The 23,473-nt window shown below is 46.0% G+C and overlaps 1 pseudogene; it reads left to right on the top strand.

Moving 5' to 3' along the window:
• The window catches only part of LOC119470918, a 22,775-nt pseudogene extending 5,594 nt beyond the window's left edge, over nt 1–17,181 (top strand).
• The last annotated feature ends 6,292 nt before the right edge of the window (nt 17,182–23,473 follow it).

The following is a 23,473-nucleotide window of genomic DNA, read 5'->3' as shown; positions in this document are numbered from 1 at the left end:
AAAAACCAGCTCCTGGATTTATTGATTTTTTGAAGGGTTTTTTGTGTCTCTATCTCCTTCAGTTCTGCTCTGATCTTAGTTATTTCTTGTCTTCTGCTAGGTTTTGAGTTTTTTTGATCTTGCTCCTCTAGCTCTTTCAGTTTTGCCGATAGGGTGTCGATTTTACATCTTTCCTTGCTTCTCATGTGGGCATTTATTGCTATATATTTTCCTCTAGAGACTGCTTTAAATGTGTCCCGGAGATTCTGGTATGTTGTGTCTTTGTTCTTGTTGGTTTCAAAGAACATCTTTATTTCTGCCTTCATTTCATTGTTTATCCAGTCAACATTCAAGGGCCAGTTGTTCAGTTTCCATGAAGCTGTGTGGTTCTGAGTTAGTTTCTGAATTCTGAGTTCTAATTTGATTGCACTGTGGTCTGAGAGACTGTTTATTATGATTTCTGTTTTTTTGCATTAGCTGAGGAGTGATTTACTCCCAATTATGTGGTGAATTTTAGAGTAGGTGTGATGTGGTGCTGAGAAGAATGTATATTCTGTGGATTTGGGGTGGAGAGTTCTTTAAATATCTATTAGGTTTGCTTGATCCAGGTCTGAGTTCAAGTCCTGGATATCCTTACTAATTTTCTGTCTTGTTGATCTGTCGACTTGGGGTTTTTATATGTTCGCATGCTTCTGGGGTCTTGGCACCATGCCTCCCCGATTCTTCCTTTGGGGTGGGCTATCCGCATGCGCAGTGGCCTGCCAGCGCTGGGGGAGCCGCATGCACAGTGCGCTTACTGGAGTTGTACACATGCTCACTTTGTGTCTCTCTTTGTATCACTTTTCATGTCTCTGTCTCTGCCTTGCTCTCTCTTTCTCTATACGTGTGTATGCACACCTATACATATATAATATGCACACATATATACATATACTCTCTCTATATATATACACATACATATCTCCAGCCTGGGCAATATAGTGAGATCCTGTCTCAAAAAAAAAAAAAATTGAACATGATGAGAGCGAGAGAGACAGAGTGGCAGAGACAGAGAGAGACACGAAGAGAGATACAGAGAGAGAGACACAAAGAGTGAGAGAGAGAGACAGAGGCACAGACTTTGTTGGCTCACACTAGTCTCAGGGCTGGCAAGTCTGAAATCTGCAGGGCAGGATGACAGGCAGGAGACCCAGGGAAGAGTTGATGTAGCTATAGTCCAGAGATAGTCTGGGGGCTGAATTTCTTTCTCAGGATACTTCAGTCTTTTTCTCTTAATGCTTTTAACTGACTGGATGAGGCTTACCCACATTATGAGGAGTAATCTGTTTTACTCAAAGTCTACAGATTTAAATGTTAAGGAAGGTGTCCAAAATGCCTTCACAGCATTGATTTGGGGAGGCAAAGGTAATAAATATGAAAAGAAAAGAAAAGAAAAGAAAGAAATGGAACAAGGACAAAATACCTACACAGCAACATCTAGACTGACGTTTGACTAAAAACAGAGTACCATGGTCTTGCCAAGTTGACACATAAAATTAATGATCACGGGCTCTTAATTTTCAACCTGGACAGGACACATCTCACTTCTGCTCATGGGTCATAGGCTAAAGTATATCACATGGCCACATCTAACTTCAAGGGGGCAGAGAAATGCAAATCCTACCATCTACCCAGGAGGAGAAGAGCCAGAATATTTGTGAACAGCCCTGACAGCCACCATAAGCCTCATTTCACGAAGGGAGCACAGGCACGTTCTGAGTCAATTTGGCATCCCTTTCTTTCCCTGGGTTCCATCTACGGAGGTGGTAGGGACTCACATGTGCCATGGCAGTGGATGATTCCTGGACCTTGTTCATTATCTAGTGAGGTTGGCATGTCTTCAGACATCCGTCTGTTTGCAGTTGTCTGCCTACTCCATTTCAGCTTACAGGGTTCCGTGAGAGCCAGCCACTTTTGTGGGCATATCTGCACCTTTCTGGGACAAGCAGGAATTATTCTGTTCTTCCTGGGCCATCCTAGGACATAAGAAATTATTTGAGGGTGGGGTGGTGGAGGCTGCCAGTTTGTTCTCTTCTTCTCTTGAACACCATTATCATCATTACTTTTTAGTAGACAGGATCTTGCTATGTTGCCCAGGCTGGACTTGAACTCCTGGGCTCAAGGGATCCTCCTGCCTCAGCCTTCCAAGTAGTTTGGACTACAGGTATACGCCACTGTGCCTGGCTCAGAACACTCAATTTTCAACCTGGGCACACAAATGTAATAATGAATACAATTCCCAGACTTCTTTGCAGCTTAGTAGAGTCACAAGTCTAGATCCTGGTCACTGGGATTTAGGCAGTGAAGAATATATATATATATATATATATATATATATATATATATATATATAAAACATCTGGTCGGGTGTGATGGCTCATGCCTGTAATCCCAGCACTTTGGGAAGCCGAGGTGGGTGGATCACAAAGTCAGGAGTTAAAGACCAGCCTGGTCAAGATGGTGAAACCCCATCTCTACTAAAAATACAAAAATTAGCTGGGCGTGGTGGTGGGCGCCTGTAATCCCAGCTACTCCGTAGTCTGAGGCAGAAAATTGCTTGAACTGGGGAGGTGGAGGTTGTAGGAAGCCGAGATTGTGCCACTACACTCCAGCTTGGGCGACAGAGCGAGACTCCGTCTGAAAAGAAAAAAAAAAACCTCAAAAAACAAAACAAAACAAAAAACCATCTATCATGGTGCCTTGAAGGGCGCAGGTGGAGTTTTATTCCTTATTTTCTTCTTCCTGTTGTCTGGGGCGTGGATGAGAGGACTGGACTATGGGCAGTCCTCTTGGAGAATGAGGAGACTTTGGGAATGGAGGACATACACAGTGAAGCAAGACTTGGAAGGAGTGCTATATATAGCAGCCCTCGATCACCAATCTGCTACATGAAAGGCAAATTTACTTCCTACTTGTTTAAGCCATGTTCTGAATTTTCTGTCACTTAAAGAATGTAAAGTAATGATAGCACAGCAAGAATTTCCGTACCTGGCTGAGTGCGGTGGCTCAAGCCTATAATCCTAGTACTTTGGGAGGCAGAGTCGGGTAGATTGCCTGAGGCCAGGAGTTCAAGATCAGCCTGGCCCACATGGCAAAACACTGTCTCTACTAGTAATACAAAAAATTAGCTGGGCGTGGTGGTGCGTGCCTGTAATCCCAGATATTCAGGAGGCCGAGGCACAAGAATCTCTTGAACCCAGGAGGTGGAGGTTGCAGTGAACTGAGATCATGCCACTGCACTACAGCCTGGGCGATAGAATGAGACTCTGTCTTAAAATAAAAAAAAAAAAAAAAGAATTTTCATATGTGGTAGGTGACAGATCCTCGAGCGTTGATGAGGCCTCTCCCTCACTGAGTGATATAAAAGGCAGTGAATCTGTAGCTCCTGACCACCCTACGTGTTCCCACCTCTATGGCTACTCATCAGAGAGGAGCTAAGGATGCAACCCCTCACCTACTTGAATCCTTATCTCGTGTATATTTTTGGCATTCTGTTTGCCAGCTCAGAGGCCAACTAAAGAGAAAGAAGCCCTGAGCTGTATACAGCTTGTCACTCTTTGACCCTGCCCTGGATGTTGATGAAATGACTTGTCTTTGTTTAGGTTCCCACCAAAGTATCCTGAAATGAGGATTTGAGTGCAAGTATGAATCACTGATTCAGGAGATAATTGCAGGAAACTCCAACAGGGAATGGAGAATAAGACGGGGAGGCAAGGGAAGCCAGGAAAGTGTGCAGGTGAGTGAGCAGCCACATTTCTCCCGTGGGCACCGAGAGCTCACTCCCGGGGAGAGCACTGGGAATTGGGCCGGGCATGCCTCAGAATGGTCTGGAACATCATCCATCCTGAGGGTCGATGGCATTGAGACCCATATCCATCAGCTCTCTGTTGGCCAAAGGTGGCTTCCGCAGGCATTCACTCTCTAGCACTTCCGGATGGCCCCAGCTGCAGGCCAAGCAGCTTCCTGTGGTCAGAAAAGAGTCTTTGAGAGGATTTGTGGGTGCTGGAGGTGAGCACGCTTCAGAGTGTAGCAACAAGGGTCAGGGGATCTGGGTGGGCATTCATCCATACTGGCTCTCCTCTAGTTTATTCTCCATTGTGAAATCAATGTGATTTGAGGTGGGTGGATAATGAGGTAAGGAGTTCAGGCAGTTAGCCAGGTGTGGTGGATGCCTGTGATCCCAGTTACTCAGTAGGCTGAGGCAGGAGAATTGCTTGAACCTGGAAGATGGCAGTTGCAGTGAGCCGAGATTGCACCACTGCATTCCAGCCTGGGCGACAGAGCTAGACTCCATCTCAAAAAAACAAAACAAAACAAAGAAATTCACTTTACATAAACTGAAAACATGAAATAACTACCTAGAACTTCTGTTTTCCAGATTCCATACAGTAGGTTCTTCGCTGTGACTAGCTACATAATTTTCAGGGCTCCAGTACAAAATAAAAAGGTTTAGGCCCTTATTCAAAAATTATTTAGAATTTCAAGATACTGACTGTCAAGTGTTAACTAAGTGCAGGGCCCTTCTCTGCACAGGACCGTGCAGCTGTGCAGGTCACACACCCATGAAACCTACTGGCCTCCTGCTCTAGATAACTGATAATACCTTGCAAATTGTAGGGTTCTTTGGAAGATGTGATGGTCTGAGCTCAAAGTTTCCCTCTTGGATCTTATGTTTCTCCCGTTGGCTTTCTTTCATAGATTTCATCCTCCCTCTGATTCCTGACACTGAAAATCCAAGATTAGAGCCCTCTCAAAAATGCCTCAAAGCCTGTCTTCCTGTTTTTGACAAGAAACAGGCTCTTTCCTGGATTAACTTCATGCTAGATGAAGTAATGCAATATGGCTAGCATGGGAGACAGGTTTTTTTGTGTGTTTAAAAAAATTTCTTAGCTGCGATGAACTCATAGGCTGCTCCGTAGGCCCCGACTCTCCTTTCCTTGTCTCCTGAGTTTCGTTCCCCCTTAGACTAGGGGTTGAGGAAGCTGTTTAGGTCAGGCCCACAGAACTTCTGGCCATGGGCTACTGCATGGTTCAAGCGAGAAATAAAGGCAACCGGGGCTGGGAGGAAGCCTTGGAGACAGAAAAGGGCTGATTCAAGAGAGAGGAAAAATGTACAATCACAGGAGTAGGTGGTGAACTGAGTAAGGGAAACAAGGGAATCAAGGATTTCCAGCTCAGATAGAACATTGTTTCTCTTATTCATGGGCTGGATCAATACTTAATGAATTTCCCCCATGGATCAGGCACTGTTAGACTCTTTCAGATATTTAACCCTTCCAGCCCATTCTTATTGTCATTATTTTCGAGACAAGGTCTCGCTCTGTCACCCATTCTGGAGTGCAGTGGCATGATCTTGGCTCACTACAACCTCTGCTTCCCGGGTTCAAGAGACTCTCCTGCCTCAGCTTCCCAAGTAGCTGGGGTTACAGGCTTGTGTCACCATACCCAGCTAATTTTTATATTTTTAGTAGACACAAGGTTTCTCCAAGTTGGCGAGGCTGGCCTCAAACTCCTGGCCTCAAGTGATCTACCTACCTTAGCTTCCCCAAATGCTGGGATTACAGGTGTGAGCCACCATGCCACACCTGCCCAACCATTATTTTTTGTTTTTTTATTTTTTTCAGACGGAGTCTCGCTCTGTCACCAGGCTGGAGTGCAATGGCGCAATCTTTGCTCACTGCAGCCCCCGCTCCGGCATTCAAGCGACTCTCCTGCCTCAGCCTCCCGAGTAGCTGCTACTACAGGTGCTTGCCACCATGCCCAGCTAATTTTTGTATTTTTAGTAGAGATGGGGTTTCACCATGTTGGCCAGGATGGTCTTGAACTCCTGACCTCATGATCCTCCCACCTCGACCTCCCAAAGTGCTGGGATTACAGGCATGAGCCACTGTGCTCGGCCTATTTTTTTTGGCAAAATTCACGTTAAGTTATTCCTTCCCCTTATGAAGGAGGACCCTCCCTGACTTCAAGGGACAACATCCAAAGAAAACCAAACATGAAAAACAGACTCAAAAATGGCAACATTCCTTATCTACTAAACATACTAGATATAAACACACAAATTTGTGTGAAAAAACTCATAGAACAGTGCATTAAAAGGATAAATTTTAATGTGTATAAATTATTTCTTAATAACAATCTTTAAGAACTCTAAAGCAGGGTCTCTCAGTCTCAGAGCTTCTGATACTTTGAGCCTGATGACTGCTTGCTGTGGAGCTGTCCCGTACATTGTAGGATGTTTAGTAGCATTTCTGCCTTCTACCCAGTACATACCAGTAGTCCCAATCAAAATGTGGCCCTCAGAAATGTCTTCTGACATCACAAATGCTTCTTGGTGATGGTGGCAGGGCAGCTGGGGGAAACCCTCTGGTTTGGAACCACTACTTTAGAGGAGTACTGAATTACTGTGTTGACTCCTTGGTATTTTTATAAATCTACATGCTAAGAAAATGTGCTGGCTGGTGGAATGGCTCATGCCTGTAACCCTAGCACTTTAGGAGGTCAAGGCAGTAGGATTGCTTGAGGCCAGGAGTTTGAGAGCAGCCTGGACAACATAGTGAGACCCTGTCTGCACAAAAAAATTAAAACTTAGCCAGGCATGGTGGCATTCACCTGTAGTTCCAGCTACTGAGGAGCGAGGGTGGGCCGAGGCGGGCGGATCACTTGATCCCAGGAGGTCCAGGCTGCAGTGAGCCGTGATCACACCACTGTACTATAGCTTGAGCAACAAAGAACCTGTCTCAGAAAAAAAAAGAAAGAAAAGAAAATATGCTATCTTAATATTATTCAAATGTTATGAAATCCTATAATGTACATCCAATTATATGTTTTTTGCTGCTCTAAACAAAGTGCTTAAAATTTTAAAAAAAAAAAAAAGCTATCAGGGGTGGGGTGCAGCAGCTCATGCCTGTAATCCCCAGCACTTTGGGAGGCTGAGGCAGGTGGATCACGAGGTGAGGAGTTCAAGACCAGCCTGGCAAAGGTGGTGAAACCCTGTCTCTACTGAAAAGACAAAAATTAGCCAGGTGTGGTAGTGGGTACCTGTAATCCCAGCTATTTGGGAGGCTGAGGCAGAGAAGTGCTTGAACCCAGGAGGTTGCAGGGAGCTAGATCTCGTCATTGCACTCCAGCCTGGGAGACAGAGCGAGACCCCACCAAAAAAAAAAAAAAAAAAAAAAGCTATCAGAAACGAATGGGATATCAGGAAATAATGGGGCATCAGGTACCTGGGGTAGAAGTGGGGATCCAAGAAGGGACAGAGGGAGTGACATTAGGATGGGTGGGATGCCACCAAGGGGACATTTTGACAACCACTATTTTTGGTCTGAGCTCCTTCATTTCTTTGGCTTAACATGGTAGGGGAGGAGGGACTAGGTTACTTAGACTGAATGAGAGGCTGAGGTGGGAGGATTGCTTGAGTCCAGGAGGTTGAGGCTGCAGTAAGCCCTGATTGTGCCAATGCACTCCAGCCTGGGAGACAGATGAGATCCTATCTCAAAAAAAAAAAAAAAAAAAAAAATCTGATGTAAAACAATGCTCCAGTGCCCTGGACTTTATAAGGATTCCTCTGGGTAAGTGTAGTAGATGCCCTGGACGTATGGAAGTTGATGAATTTTCAAGCAAGAGAACTCCGGGATCTGCAAGCCAGGATGGGGTGGGGTGGGGGTAGACTAAAACCTTGGGAACAGAGGGAACCCCGCCTTTCTTCCCAGATACAGCCAAAGGGATAGGGCAAGGCCCAGAGAGACACAGTGTTATAAGGTTTAACTAGGGAGATCCAGTTGTATCTGAGATAGTTGCGCTGGTTGCCTTGGGCTATGTATGATTGGCTAGAAATGCAGAATCAATGGAAACATGTTAGAATTCCTCTCACCTAACAGCTCCCCCCACCTCTAGCTCTCCTGACTTTCCTTCTTTTTTTCTCCCTTCTCTTTCTTTTCCTTCCCTCCCTTCCCTTCTCCCTTCCCCCTTCCCCTCCTCTCCCCTCCCCTCCCCTCTGCTCTCCTCTTCCCCTTTCCCTTCCCTTTCCTTCCCCCTTCCCTTCCCCCTTCCCTTCCCTTCTTCCTTCCTTCCTTCCATTTTCTTCTTGTCTTCCCCTCTCTCTATTTCTCTCTTTCTTTCATTTCTTTATTTTTGTTTTTAACATTTTTTTTGTAGAGACAGGGTTTTATCATATTGCCCAGGCTGGTCTCAAGCTCCTGACCTCAAGTGATCTGCTCCCCTCAGCCCCCCAAAGTGCTAGGATTACAGGTGTCAGCCACTGTGGCCAGCATCTCATGACTTTCTATACTTTTATTTTGATTTTACGGCTCTTATCATAGTAAACTTAAGTATATAATTAATCAGGCTTCTCTCTTAATAAACTAGAATCTTCTTGAAGGCCAGTCCTAATCTGTCAAACTTACCATTACTTTTCTTTTTTTTGACACAAAGTCTTGCTCTGTCGCCCAGGCTGCAGTACAGTAATGCGATCTCGGCTCATGCAACCTCTACCTCCTGGTTCAAGCAATTCTCCTACCTCAGCCTCCCGAGTAGCTGGGATTATAGGCGCTCACCACTGCCCTGGGCTAATTTTTGCATTTTTAGTAGGGATGGGGTTTCACCATGTTGGCCAGGCTGGTCTCGAACTCCTAATCTTAGGTAATCCATCCACCTCAGCATCCCAAAGTGCTGGGATTACAGGCGTGAGCCACCGCACCAAGCCAAAACTCAACATTTCTATCCCCAGTGTCTACTGCATATTAAGCAGTCACAAAGTATATATTGAATGAATGAATGTGTGTATGAATGAATGAATAAATAAATAAGAGAAATTTCTCACCTGGGTCTCGGGCATTTGATTCAGCCAAATGTTTGTGTGGTGTTATGATATATATTGGTTTTCGTCCATGGAAACCTGGCTTCAAATGACTGAAACAAGGGCTATGGAAGTTCCTGTCTCATAAATCCCATAGCCCGTGTTACAGTCTTTCATTAGAATGCTGGGTGCTGCATGTGTCAGGTCTTGGGGCGGGGGGCCTCTGACTTCCTCCTGATCTCCTTTCACTCTAATGCCCCCCTCCCCTTCTGATTGTGGATTTTATTTATTTATTTATTTTTTTGAGACGAAGTCTCGTTCCGTTCAGGCTGGAGAGCAGTGGCGCAATCTTGGCTTACTGAAATTGCCTCCTGGGTTCAAGTGATTCTCCTGCCTCAGCCTTCTGAGTAGCTGGGATTACAGGCATGCATTACATGCCCCAGCTAATTTTTGTATTTTTAGTAGAGACAGGGTTTCACCATGTTGCCCAGGCTGGTCTTGAACTCCTGATTTCAAGTGATCTGCTCACCTCTGCCTCTCAAAGTGCTGGGATTACAGGCATGAGTGACCATGCCTGGCCTAATCAGTCCATGGATCTTAAGACCCCCTCATGAGAGCGCTCCCACCCTATACTACGGGGGATGGAATGTTGATGTCATGAAGCTTCTGTAAAAACCCAAGAGGACATGGATCAGTGAGCTCTGGGTAGCTGAGTTGGTGGAGGTTCCCAGAGGGTGTCACCTAGGGAGGGCATGGAAGCACTGCACCGTTTTCCCCACACCTTGCCCTTGCATCTCTTCTGCTGTATCCTTAACTATATCCTTTATAATAAACCAGCAAATGTGTTTCCCTGAGTTCTGTAAGCTGCTCCAGCAAATTAGTTGAACCCATAGAGGGGGGTCATGGGAACCCCAACTTGAAGCTGGTCAGTAAGAGGTTCTGGAGGGCTGATCTTGCAACTGGTGTGTGTATGGGGGCTGGGGGGGCAGTCTTAGGGATTAAGTCCTCAACTTGTGGGATCTGACACCATTTCTGGGCAGCTACTGTTGGAACTGAATTAGAGGACACCCAGCTGGTGTTGCTGCTTGGTATGTGTGGGGGAATCCCCCACGTTTGGTCACAGAAATCTTCTATGTTGATGATTGTTGTGGTGTGAGAGCAGAGGAAAAACGCGATTTGAGGAGAGATTTTCCTACACAGTTTGATCAACTGAACATCCCTCATTTAGTGAACACCCTTAAAATTAGTGCTGGTGGGGGAAGAAGGGACTAGATTGATGCGTTTTTCCAGGAATAAAGAGAAGAAAAGAAGCTTAAGAAGTTTTTATTGGCTGGACATGGTGATCCCATGCCTGTAATTCCAGCACTTTGGGAGGCTAGGAGTTCGAGACCAGCCTGGGCAACAAAGTGAGACCCTGCCCCCACTCCCATCTCTACAGAAAAAGAAAAAAATTAGCTGGGTATGGTGGTGCGTGCCTGTAGTGTAGTCCCAGCTACTCGGGAGGCTTAGGTGGGAAGAGTGCTTGAGCCCAGGGGTTTGAGGCTGCAGTGAGCTGTGATTGCACCACTGTACTCTCACCTGGGTGACATGATGAGACCCTGTCTCAAAAACAAACAAACAGGCGGGGTGTGGTGGCTCACACCTGTAATCCCAGCACTTTAGGAAGCTGAAGCGGGTGGATCACTTGAGGTCAAGGGTTCAAGATCAGCCTGGCCAACATGGTGAAACCCCATCCCTACTAAAAATACAAAAATTAGCTGGGCATGGTGGTGCGTACCTGTAATCCTAGATGCTGGAGAGGCTGAGGCATAAAAATTGCTTGAACCCTGGAGGCAGAGGTTGTAGTGAGCTGATATCACACCATTGCACTCTAGCCAGGGCAACAGAATGAGGCTCCATCTCAAATAAACAAACAACAAGCAAACAAACAACAAAAAACCAAACAACAACAACAACAAAAACCTTTTATCTGTGGAACGCAATAGGAAAGGTAGAGAGACAGATTAAAAAAAAATTAATTCTACAGAGGTATCCACCTATCCCTGTGCCCAGGCTGCCACCAGGCAGTTTCATTTGTTTTTAGTAATTAGCTCTGTGTGTCTAAATACTATGTTTACACAGCTTGCTATTTCCTGGTTTATCATCTTTAGACATTATCTCTTGATTTCCTGTTGTGAAAGAGAAGGATTTAACTTGCTCACACTCCTGTCCCAGGAGAGCTATATCATTATTTTCAGTTCCTCTACTGGTTTCTAACATTAAGTAATGGACTAGAATCTCTCTTTCTTGTTCTAGTGTGATTTCAAACAGTACCTTCTTGACTTCTCCCTTTATTGAAAGCAAAAAAAAAAAAAAAGCTTACCTATTCTTTAGACTCTCTGTCCATGTTTTACTGACATCTATTGTTTCCCTTTCACCTTGTCAAGGCTGATAAGCTTTACATTCCATTCTGTAACCATAACTGACTCCTCCTTGCTTTGTTTGTAGAGTTTGATTCTAAAAGGTGAACATCTCCACTGGAGGATAGGAGTGGGGATCCAGGTCTGGGGGTTTCTCTGAGAGAGGGCCTGATCTGAAGGGGCCACCTGGGCAGGAATAAGGGGCTTTTCTTTAAATGGTTTTGTCAAGAACCCAGGAACTGGGTAGGAGCTGAGTCATTATCTGCAGATCAGTGGTCTTCATAGGTTCTTACCTGCCCCCAGGGGCTCAGCTGGCTCTGCTTCCTACTGACATCCCTTGAGAACAGTCTCTTTCATAGTAGGCAGCATCTCCTTCAATGTCAGTGTAATCTAGTGACTCCTGTCCATCTCCAAACCTTTGCTCAATCCCTATATTATTTATCCTATAAGGTTAATCCACATTTCATAACACCCTGTGGCTTCAATAAGCCCCAGAAAAGGAAGCTGTAACCTTGTAGGGTACAGTAAATCAGTAAATTCCTCTTCAGAGAACCAATATATCAGTATGTTCAGCTTCCCTGTTTTTTGTTCTCAGTAAACAACCCCCTCCTATCCTCTATCATGTGCTCTGTCCTTAGTCATCCATAGTCACCTGCTCTGTAACTGCCAAAACTGCTCATTCCACCACTCTGGCTCATCCCTTGCTCTCTTTAAAATAGCTGATTGGAATTAGCTTAGACTGTGCGGTCCAACCCTAGCCAGTAGGGGAATGATACAGCAGTAGGGACTAGCTGCGTTAGGATAAGAACCCCTTCCCCTCTCTTGTCCAGTGTGCTCTTGCCATTGCTCTATCCACAAGACACACCCTTCTATAGAAGTAAATTTGCCTTGCTGAGAAAATTTATGTTTGAGTGCTATTTATTTTATGGCACTGAAAATTTGTTTCTAACAACCTGAAACTCATTGGGTAGAAACCCCCTATATTGGTCTTGGAATTTGAGAGGGTGGAAAGGTATCGGCTTATGACTCCCCATCCACCCACCTAGGATTGGAACAGTGGCTACCTAGACATTGTCCCTCTTACACAGACCTTTCTTTTCTTTTTTGCCTTAGAGTCTCACTCTATCACCTGGGCTGGAGGGCAGTGGCATGATCTCAGTTCACTGCAACCTCTGCCTCCTGGGTTCAAGCAATTCTCCTGTCTCAGGCTCCTGAGTAGCTAGGATTACAGATGCACACCACCACGCCTGGCTAATTTTTTGTATTTTTAGTAGAGATAGAATTTTGCTGTGTTGGCCAAGCTGATCTTGAACTCTTGGCTTCAGGCAGTCCACCTGTCTTGGCCTCCCAAAGTGCTAGGATTACAGGCATGAGCCACTACACCCAGCTAATTTTTGTTTTCATAACAGAGCTGAGGTTTCACCTTGTCGGTCAGGCTGGTCTCCAACTCCTGACCTCAAGTAATCTACCTGCCTCAGCCTCCCAAAGTGCTGAGATTACAGGCGTGAGCTACTGTGTCTGGCCCACAGACCTTTCATTGAACTCTTTTTTCCACCTTACTTCACCTTCTGCTTCTCATACCACAGAATGTTGGGAGGCCATTCTCTTGGTGTTTAATGCATTTTATGGTAGCTTTTGACCAGACAATCTTTTAAAGATTGTTCGCTTAGCAGACATCTTTGGAAGCGAGATATATGTCTCCTTCTGGGTCAAAGGACAGTTTTGTTTCCTGACCACTGCTGTTGTAGGAAAAGGGGTCCTTGGGAAGTTTTCATTTTTTAAAGCATCTCTGGAAAAGTTTCTGGTAAAGCCCCAGCTCTTAGAGCCAGGCCAGAAACCTTGGATATGCAAATGCAGACCATTAGAAACTGGGTCCACCCAAACATTGGGATTCTTGGCCTTCTTGCCCTTTCCCCACATGTTCTTGGCAACCTGGCTGCCCCCACACATCCCCAGGTGTGTAGAACATCATGGTGTCCCACATTTGCATATTAAAAGACTACAGTGGGAGGGCCAGCTTTTTGGAGGGCTATGTGAGTGACATGCCTAGTCAAATCAATCCCCTGAGCCTTATGCAAACCAAACACTGCCTCCTTGAGACTCTGCATATATACCTGGTTGGTATCTGTAGCAGAGGGACCTCCTCTTTTGGCTTTGGAGCCCCCCTCCCTCTGTCTCTGTATGGGGTGCTTCTTCCCTCTTCTCCCTTTCTTCTTGCCTGTTAAACTCTCCACTCCTTAAAACCACTTCATATGTGTCCATGTCATTTTACCTAAATTGGCATGAAGACCAAGAACCCTGGTGTTCCTCTAATCATCAGAGCTGTATCACTGTGATAAAGACAGTGTCGGCCAGTTGTGGTGGCTCATGCCTGTAATCCCAGCACTTTGGGAGGCAGAGGCAGGTGGATCACCTGAGGTCAGGAGTTTGAGACCAGCCTGGCCAACACAGTGAAACCCTGTCTCTACTAAAAATACAAAAATTAGCCATGTGTGGTGGCAGGTGCCTGTAACCCTAGCTACTTGAGAGGTTGAGGCTGGAGAATTGCTTGAACCCAGCAGGTGGAGGTTGCAGTGAGCCAGGATCATGCCACTGCACTCCAGCCTGGGTGACAGAGCGAGACTCTGACTCAAAAAAAAAAAAAAACGAAAAATGATAACGTCTTCCTCTAGGGCAAAGATGGGGCAGGTGTGCTAGCAATTCCCTTGGAAGACTGAGGGTTTCATGAACTCAGTGTTCCTCAAGGGCAGTATTCACTTGGCCAGCACTGGCATTGCACCCATAAGGCTTGGGGGTAAGCAGAACTGATGGGAGTATCAGGCTCATGCTGTCTGTTGTGCTCTTAAGTAGTAAATGACATCTAGTTGAGAAAGTGGGGCAAGTCAGCAGACCCAGCAACTGCTGCTATTTGGGGACAGCTTGGCCGCCTGACAAAGACCCTCTGAGGGGCTGCCCACTTTCTTCCCTGGGTCAGGCACTCCTTGTATTTTAAAGATGGGGACATCCTCCACTCTCAGTCTCTGAAACCTTTTTGAGAGGGTAGCTGTTGACACCTCCTTTGCATTCTCTTCCTTTCCAGTCATTTTAATGAGGCATCAGGTGGTGGGAGTGGTAATTATTCATGTGTGTGCTCAGATTACCTAGTTGAAACAGAGCTCATTTGCATTTCAATACGCTGAAGAAATATATCCAGAGAGAACTTTTTGAGATTTTCAGCAGCTTTGTAAATAGAATACAACATTCAATAGTAAATTGCAAAGCATAATACATTGTAAAAAGGGGCATTTTTGCTGATTCCAGAATTTCTCTCTCTTGCATCGCTTCTCAGATTTACGCCACAGGGATCAGCAGAACCTTTTAAAGATCAGAGGCTGAGTGGTGTTTTTCAGAGGCTGTGAAAAGCAAGGAGCAGAGAGACATGATGTGCCTGCTCCACTGCAAATCTCAGAGATTGTGAGTGAAGACTGGTTTGCAGAATGTCATTCTATGAATTCCTGCGGGTAGGGGCTGGACAGCAGAAGCGGGTGAGTACTAGACTCTGTTGCAGTTAGGGTTCCTCAGGGGACCACTCCACCAGAACACCCGCTGGGTGAGACATCAAGGTAGAATTGAGCCCCTGGCTGAGGGTGTGATCCTGGCTGAGGGCACGAGACTGCATCTTCTCAAAAGCACCCCCAGGGGAGGTTTTTGTCTTTTCTGGAATAGAGGTGGTGAAGTTTCTGTTGTTTCCTGTCTGACGTCATGGGAGTGGTTATGGCTAACTTGTACAGCATCTTTGTATTAATTAGAAAAAGACACCTAATTTTGCCTGAAGCACCTTAATTCTCTGAGTGAAATACAGGCGCTCGCTGTATTTTAAAGGCAGCAATTCCTCCACTGTCAGGCTCCTGAAGTCCCTTACCCATTGATGCCTCCCTTCCATTCTAGTATATCAATCATTAGTATACCAGTATATCAGGATAAGACTTCATCTGCTGAAAATGGTAAAATGTCCTCAATGTGACTACCATGCACTGCGATTATAAAGAGAATCCTGGTCAGAGATGCTAAGAGGCATGTGATGGCAATAGTGAGGTTCTTGTTAGAAAATCCGACCAGGGTGGTTCCCTAGTTCAAAGCTGTTCCCCTAGTCCTTTCAAAAATGCATTAGGAGGCCGGGCACGGTGGCTCACACTTGTAATCCCAGAACTTTGGGAGGCAGAGGCAGGCAGATCACTTGAGGTCAGGAGTTCGAGACCAGCCTGGCCAACATGGTGAAACCCATCTCTACTAAAAATACAAAAATGAGCCAGGTGTGGTGGCACACACATGTAATCCCAGCTACTCAGGAGGCTGAGGCAGATGAATTGCTTGAACTCAGGAGGCAGAGGTTGCAGTGAGCCGAGATCAGGCCACTGTACTTCAGCTTGGGCAACACAGTGATACTCCGTCTCAAAAAAAAAATGCATTTGGTCACCTAATACCCTTTAATTAATCTCTTTGTGTTTAAGCTAGTTGGAGAGGGTTCTTCTCTGCCACTAATAATCCTGACCAATATAGACACAAAAGACAGAGAAAGTAGAATCAGTTACAGGGGGCAAGGGAGAAGAAAACCAAATGAGTCTTTGTGGTCTGTGGGAAGAAAAGAAGGGTTCCACTGGAAGAAACTGAGAAATAGAGAAGTCAGCTTCCACTTAACTGATGAGAAGTCAGAGTGAGTTCCTTGGAAAGGGCTCATGTATTCACATGTAGGGGAGTGTTACAGGTTTAATAGAGGAGAAGAATTACATTCACTTGAGAGATAAATTCAATAGAGAATTTTGAAATCAGCAAACTATCCTTTTTATGATACATTATGCTTTGCAATTTACTAGTCAAATATTTTGAAATAAATAAATATATGATCCCATAGGTTTAGTCCTGTGTTGGAAAAGAAGCAGCTGTCTGATCCATGACACAGATGGATTTGCTGATGAAGTACAGACACTGAGTCTGAAAGGATGTCCACAGGCAGCTGGAGCTCTGTGGGTGGTCCCGGACAGGAGTAATACAGGATGCTCACAGGTGAGCAAGAATTCCAGATAGCAGTTTCACATGACTAAAGGCTATAGGCTGATAAAACTTTGAAAAACCACGGTGTTGGCCGGGTGTGGTGGCTCATGCCTGTAATCCCAGCACTTTCAGAGGCTGAGGTGGGTGAACCATGAGGTCAGGAGTTCAAGACCAGCCTGGCCAACATAGTGAAACCCTGTCTCTACTAAAAATACAAAAATTAGCGGAGCATGGTGGTGCATGCCTGTAGTCCCAGCTACTTGGAAGGCTGATGCAGGAGAATTTCTTGAACCCAGGAGGTGGAGGTTGCAGTGAGCCAAGATCTCGCCACTGCACTCCAGGTTGGGCAACAGAGTGAGACTTTGTCTCAGCAAAAAAAAAAAAAAAAAAAAAAAAAAAAAAAAAAAAAAAAAAAAAAAGAAAAAGAAAAGAAAAGAAAAGGGGAGCCTCAGCTTAAAGTACAGACGTGGCCAAGTCCGAGAACCACACCACACACAACCAGTCCTATAAAAATGGCACAGAAATGGTATCAAGAAACCCCGATTACAAAGATACAAATCTCTTAAGGGGGTGGACCCCAGGTTCCTGAGGAACACGCTGTTTGCCAAGAAGCACAACAAGAAGAGCCTAAAGAAGATGCAGGCCAGCAAGGCCAAGGCCATGAGTGCAGGTGCCGAGGCCACCAAGGCCCTCGTAAAGCCCAAGGAGATTAAGCCCAAGATCCTACAGGGTGTCAACTGCAAGCTCGATCCACTTGCCTACATTGCCCACCCCAAGCTTGGGAAGTGTGCTCGTGCCCACATTGCCAAGGGGCTCAGGCTCTGCCAGCCAAAGGCCAAGTCTAAGGATCAAACCAAGGCCCAGGCTACAGCTCCAGCTTCAGTTCTAGCTCAGGCTCCCAAAGGTGCCCAGGCCCCTACAAAGGCTTCAGAGTAGAATCTCTGTCTGCCAACGTGAGGACAGAAGGACTGGTGCAACCCCCTCACACCCCCAATGCCCGGGCTGCCATCTGTGTGGGGCTAGGGTCCTCCTGTGCTATTTGTACAAATAAACCAGAGGCAGGGGAAAAAAAAAAAAAAGAAAAACCATGGTGTGGGCCAACCTGGCTAAGATAGGCTGGATCCAACATGGTGCTGGATCTGACCTAGTTTCCTCCTAGACCTCATTTATGCACTCATTAGCATACTCAACCCTCGACCCCCTCCACAGTGCCATGACAGTTCCGGGAACACCTGTATTTGGTATAAAAATGGGTAGCACCACAGTTCTGAGAAATCACCACCTTTCCCAGCACTTTTGGAGGCTGAGGTGGGTGGATCACAAGGTCCGCCCTTCATAAATATTCTGATCCTTGGTTAAGAAATCTGTAAAGATAGAAACCCCAAATTCCATTGCACCACTCTCTCGAGGATCCATGCACTTTCTTCTTGAGTGTGTACTTTTCCCTTTGCAATAAATCTCTGTACTTTCACAATTTTCTGACTTGTCCTTGAATTTGTTCTCATGATGCTCAAGAGCCTGGACACCAGCTGGGGTCGAGGTCCCACTGGCATTTGGAGACCTTCCCTGGCCTGTCAGTATCAGCCTCTCTGCCCTATTTTACCAGCTTCCTGCTTGGTTTTTTCCTCTGGTGTGGAAAACCTCAGTTTAGAACTGTTTGAGCCAGATTGTCTCTTCTTCCTTTGCTATCCACCTTTTTTATTTTATCTCACAAACTGCTGGTAAAAGCTATGGGGAGGAAGGGACTAAGTTCTAGATTTGGTCATTGATTTAAAGACTATCTCCCTCTATAGCTGGCATCATCTTCTACTTACAGATGGAAAATACACAGGCCCCTTGAAAGATTGCAAGCAAACATCTTGCCTTCCCCTTCTCTCCCTCTTGGATTTCTGATCTCTTCCTCTTTACATCGCTCTGCCTTCTCTTAAACCCTCATCCTCTTCCTCAATTTAAATGGTCAGTCTCTCAGCTTCATCCTGTTCTTTCCTGGATGGATTCAGGCTTTGAGCCAGCAGAGTGCTGGAAAAAGAGGGCCTGCCCTCAGGGAGTCGCAGAGGGAGGGATCCAAACATTGGACACTTCCCAGCTTCACACATTTTTAGGTTATTATGTTAAGAAGCCTGTCTGCCTCATTTTGCTTTTCTAGTCTATTTCGCATTCAACCCCAGGAGGAAGAAGGGTAAAGGAGAAAAAAAATCCTTCCTGCCACGAATAACATGTAGCAGATGTTAGCTGATGATTACAAAAAGACAGTAAAGCAGGCCAAGAAAACATGGGAGGGAGGGGGTGGACCACAGCAGAGGGTGGGGGAGGGAGTGGGTGTTCATGGAGCTGAATGTTCAGGGCAGATGCTCTGGAGGATTAAATTACACGAGAGTGAGGCTGCTGGTGCCGTCCCTCAGCCCTGCTCTGTAGCACTGGGAGCTATTTCAAGCCTGTGAGAGAGTCTGCACTATTCGTTCTTAGGAGGCACTTTATTTCATTCCCTGTCTTGGAAAACGATACCTAGCTCTGCATGAATGTGGGTGCCTTTTTTTTAATGAAGTGCTACTTAAGGACCTGAAAGAAAGAACAGTGGTAGATGGGGCATCAGTGGGTTTTGCCTCTTCTGCAACCATTCCCCCCTCCTCTGGTAACAGCACTATGATTTGGTGGCGGGGGCGCTGGCGGATACACCTTTTTCACTGTAAGTCCCTGTGGTTTAGGTGAGACTGATCCCATCCTACCCAATACCCCTGCTCCAAGTGGGGCACTTATGCCAGCCTAGGCCATTGATTACCCTGGAATGTTCACGTGACTTAAGTGAGGACAAGGAGAGTCAGCTCCAGGACTTTTGCTGACTCTGTTGTGAGAGGGACTTTCTGCTGTGAATGCCAAGTGGATGGTATGTTCCTGGAGCTGCTCCTGGCTTGTTTTGTGAAAGCTTACAGGAGAATGAAGCCATCTAGAAGAGATTCATTTGAGTGATGAAGAAGTTTCCTGAGGACGTTGAGCATCTGGATCCAGCTGCAGCTGAAACTGACAGTACCCTAGGGCTTTGCAGGTATATGTGCCTGTAAGTCTTCCCCTATCTCTCTGTTCTCACCACTTTGCATTTGGGTTTCTGTCCTTTACACCTAATACAAGTGCCTTCAGAAAGCCCAGGAGGCTTGTCCAGGTCACTGTGCTAGGGAGAACAAAATGAGGGCAGCTATCTGCCATTGCCTCGATGCTGCTCTTGCTGTGGATGAAGCCTGGAGGCTTTTTTCCAGGTCGTGTTGACTCTGAGTACACAGCTGCCTCTGAGAAAGATTGCCAGTTGGGAATCAGCAGCCAGAACTCAGCTAACAATCATGTTCAGCTCTGTGTTATTGTACAGCAGTGCTCTCCAAGGACACTCTTGAACAGAAATGAATGCACATAAAGGTCCAACATGCATTCAGAAAGCCAGAGCCTCCACTTGTGCCCATATGCAAATGAATAATTGTTCTCAGACCCCCTGGTAGAGACAGCTCTTGGCTCACTGACATGAACTGATGTGAAAATGTTCTTTAAGTGGAAAGCAGCAGGAAGCAGCTATTAAGGGGGCGGGCAATTAGAAAGGAGAGACCACTTTACCATTTATCCATTTGTCCAGCATACCTTGATTGAGCGCCTTCTATTGTGCTAGGAACAGAAATGCTAATAAGAGACAAGGTTTTTGCTCTCAGGAAGCATGCAGTTGAGTCAGGGAGTCGGCAAGAAAATCAACTGGTAAAGAAATGTAATTGTCATTATTGAAACGGAAATAATAGGAGAGTGTCATCCACCCAACAGCATCACTCTCTTCTTCCTTAGTTTATAGACTCTGGATTTTTTCTAAAAGGCAGGATGCTCAGGTCCCTACCCCAGACTCAGGGTTAACTATGATACAGCAAAGCCAGTGATTCCAAATTTTGGCTTGCATGAGTCACCTGGAGGGCTTGGGAAAACCCAGAATCCTGGCTCCATCCCCAGAGTTTCTGATTCAGTAGGTCTAGGTGAAGCCTAATAATTTTCTTTCTTTTCTTTTTTTTTTTTTTTTAAGCAGAGTCTTACTCTGCGATCTCAGCTCACTGCAACCCCTGCCTCCTGGGTTCAAGCAGTTCTCCTGCCTCAGCCTCCCAAGTAGCTGGGACTACAGGCGTGCTTCACTATGCCCAGCTAACGTTTGCATTTTCAGTAGAGACGGGGTTTCACCATGTTGGCTAGGACTGGTCTTGAACTCCTGGCCTCAAATGATCCGCCTGCCTCGGCCTCCCGCAGTGCTGGGATTATGGGTGGGCCACCGTGCCTGGCCCAATAATTTGCATTTCTAACAAGTTCCTAAGTGCTGCTACTGCTGCTGCTGGCCTGAAGATCACTGATCACAATCAGGCATGTCACCTGGTTTACCAGTTCTAGTATTTGGTTTCGGGTTAGGCACATGACCAAATTCTGGCTGATTAAATAAAAGGAAAAGTCAATGGAGTTTCAGGACAGCTTTTTGCTTTGTGGTGAAATGTGAGATGGAAAGGAGGCCTATCTTTTCGTCTCACCTGTGTTGCAGAACTTCATCCTTAGTTCAGCTGAAACTGGGCTCTTGACAACTAGGAAACATTAGGTTCCTGGACATATAGAAGGGTGAGGAAAATGGAATTTATTGGGCAAAAAGGAAAAAGAAAGAAAAACTCTCAGCAAAGTGAGAGGGGTCTTGCCAACAACCTCCCACCTCACAGACTGAATGTTAGGTTACCACCCAGGTACTGAAGAGGCCAGACTCCTCCCTGCTACAAATGGTGTGAACTTCCCAAGGCTCCACCCCATCCTCCCAGTGCACAGGTGGGCGTTTTTCAGAATCACCTGGTAAAGAGCAGACTTCATCCAAGACCAGCGGCCAGTTTTTCAGTCTTCAGGCTGTTTTAGGCTTGAAGGCAGGGTTTCACTCGGGACCCTTGGCTGTCTTCTGTCTCTATCACCTGAAATGAAGTTATGTGGGGAGCTGCTGTTTAGAGCTACTGATATCATGTGGTGCATGTGATGATGTGCACTTGGCCAAGAGACTTGCAAAAGTCCTGATCCAGACCCCTGACATGGTCGAGGAGCTGAGCAAACCCTGGAACCACCCATGTCAGACTCTGCTGTGCAGAAAGTAAATATGGTTATTCCCGTTTTCCATCTGAGCTGGACGTATCCCAACTGAGTCAGAGGGCTACCAATCTGAGGCTGAGTAGGATGGAGTATCAGGCAAGGCTTCCAAGAGGAAGTAGACTCTTCTCCAGCTCTTTAGTGAGAACGATTCCCATTTGTGCTTTGGCAAAATGACAAATGATGACACCCCATAGACTCACTTTGTAGGGTAACTTTTGAATTGCTTAAAGTAGGAATTTTTAATTTATGAATGCCAAGGGTTTATTTCATGTGGAAATAACTGTGTTGGAACAAAGAATGAGAAAATCATTAATTTTATCTGTGGGGAGTCCAGGAAAAAATTTGTGAAGGAGGGCCGGGCACAGTGGCTCACACCTGTAATCCCAGCACTTTGGGAGGCTGGGGTGAGCAGATCACTGGAGCTCAGGAGCTTGAGACCAACCTGGCCGACATGGTGAAACCTCATCTCTATTAAAAATACAAAAATTAGTGGTGTGTGGTGATGCCTGCCTGCAATCCCAGCTACTTGGGAGGCTGAAGCAGGAGAATTGCTTTAATCTGGGAGGAGGAGGTTGCAGTGAGCCAAGATCGCACCACTATGCTCCAGCCTAAGCGAGAGAGCAAGACTTTGTCTCAAAAAAAAAAGTTCATAAGGGAGATGACATTGGGCCAGGCTACTAAGAGCTGATGGCATGGGCTGGGGAGTAATGTATGTAGTGCTAGAATCTAGCAAAGTGTGTGGTGTATAAGAAATACCCATATGTTTCCAGGGCTTATCTAACCTTAAGAATATATCACCTAAGAAATTAGCCATGGTGGCATGCGCCTATAGTCCCAGCTACTCAGGAGGCTGAGTCAGAAGAATTGCTTGAACCCGGGAGGCAGAGGTTGCAGTGAGCCCAAGTCATGCCACTGCATTCCAGCCTGAGCTACAGAGTGAGACTCTGTCTCAAAAGAAAAAGAAAAGTTTTGGCCAGGTGCGGTGGCTCATGCCTGTAATCCCAGCATTTTGGGAGGCCGAGGCAGGCGGATCACCTGAGATCGGGAGTTTGAGACCAGCCTGACCAACATGGAGAAACCCCTGTCTCTACTAAAAATACAAAAAATCAGCCAGGTGTGGTGGCACATGCCTGTAATCCCAGCTACTTGGGAGGCTGAGGCAGGAGAATAGCTTGAACCTGGGAGGCAGAGGTTGCAGTGAGCCGAGATGGCACCATTGCGCTCCAACCTGGGCAACAAGAGCAAAACTCTGTCTCAAAAAGAAAAAAAGAAGAAGAAGAAAAAAAAGGATATATCATCCAGAGGAAATGGCATGGACAGCAGCCCAAAGGCATGACAGTTTGGTGTCTCTGGGTTTGAGTACACAGCTTGGCATCGTGACCTAGAGATAGTATGGGTTAGGCTGAGCCATGCTATGAAGAAAGTGGGGAAGCACTGGATTAGATTAAATTGGAAAGCAAAATCAGGGGTCTCAGTTAGGTTAACAACAACAGCAGCAAATCCCAATCCTCAAAGACTTCTGAAACTCAAAAGTTGAGTTTCAAGAGGGTTGCCTCAAGAAGAACCCTTGCCCAGGCTGGGTGCGGTGGCCTGTAATCCCAGCACTTTGGGAGGCCAAGGAGGGCAGATCACTTGAGGTCAGGAGTTCAAGACCAGCCTCGCCGACATGGTGAAACCTGGTTTCCACTAAAAATATAAAAATTAGCTGGGCAAGGTGGCGGATGCCTGTAATCCCTGCTACTCGGGAGGCTGAGGCATGAGAATCACTCAAACTTGGGAGGTGGAGGTTGCAGTGAGCCAAGATCCCACAGCACTCCCACCTGGGCAACAGAGTGAGACTCAGTCTCAAAAAACAAAAAAACAAAAACAAAACAAAACAAAAATAACCCTTGCCCAACAAAGGTTGGGTTGCCTCTCCTCTGCCTAAAGAGGCAGTCCCTCCCTTGGAATAGGAATTGCTACATGACCTACTTCTCATTTTGCTATGCCAGTAACCCAAATCCAAATACCACGTGGCCTGGGGTAGAGCAGGGAGGGATTGAGCAGGGTGGGAAATGAGCCAGGAAATGATCATAGAAAACGACTATTTGTGCAGCACTCT

This window comes from Cebus imitator, unplaced genomic scaffold, assembly GCF_001604975.1.
Source record: "Cebus imitator isolate Cc_AM_T3 unplaced genomic scaffold, Cebus_imitator-1.0 Scaffold44, whole genome shotgun sequence".
Classification (NCBI taxonomy): Eukaryota; Metazoa; Chordata; class Mammalia; order Primates; family Cebidae; genus Cebus; species Cebus imitator.
Note: the sequence above shows the minus strand (reverse complement) of the source record. Positions and strands in the feature narration are given on the sequence as shown.